The sequence below is a fragment of the Lipotes vexillifer genome, unplaced genomic scaffold, assembly GCF_000442215.2.
Source record: "Lipotes vexillifer unplaced genomic scaffold, Lipotes_vexillifer_v1.1 scaffold193, whole genome shotgun sequence".
Taxonomy (NCBI): Eukaryota; Metazoa; Chordata; class Mammalia; order Artiodactyla; family Lipotidae; genus Lipotes; species Lipotes vexillifer.
The window spans coordinates 1,344,191-1,344,432 of NW_006769306.1; positions in this window are offsets into that span (position 1 = coordinate 1,344,191).

Consider the following 242-nt stretch of genomic DNA (forward strand, 5'->3'; position numbering starts at 1 on the left):
TTCATCCCAAAAGAGGTTTTTTGCTTTGTACTTTTGGTATCTTAATTCCGGACAGCTTAACTCACAAACTGTGCTTTCTGCTACTATCCTTCATTCGTTATCTCTTCAGATTAAAATAGTACCTACATTTTTTCCCCCTTGGACCATTCCATGACGTCAAACCAAGACACCTTTTATTTGACTTTGCATTTTTATCAACGATGGCAAAAAAAAAAAAAAAAAAAAAAAAAAAAAAAAAAAAA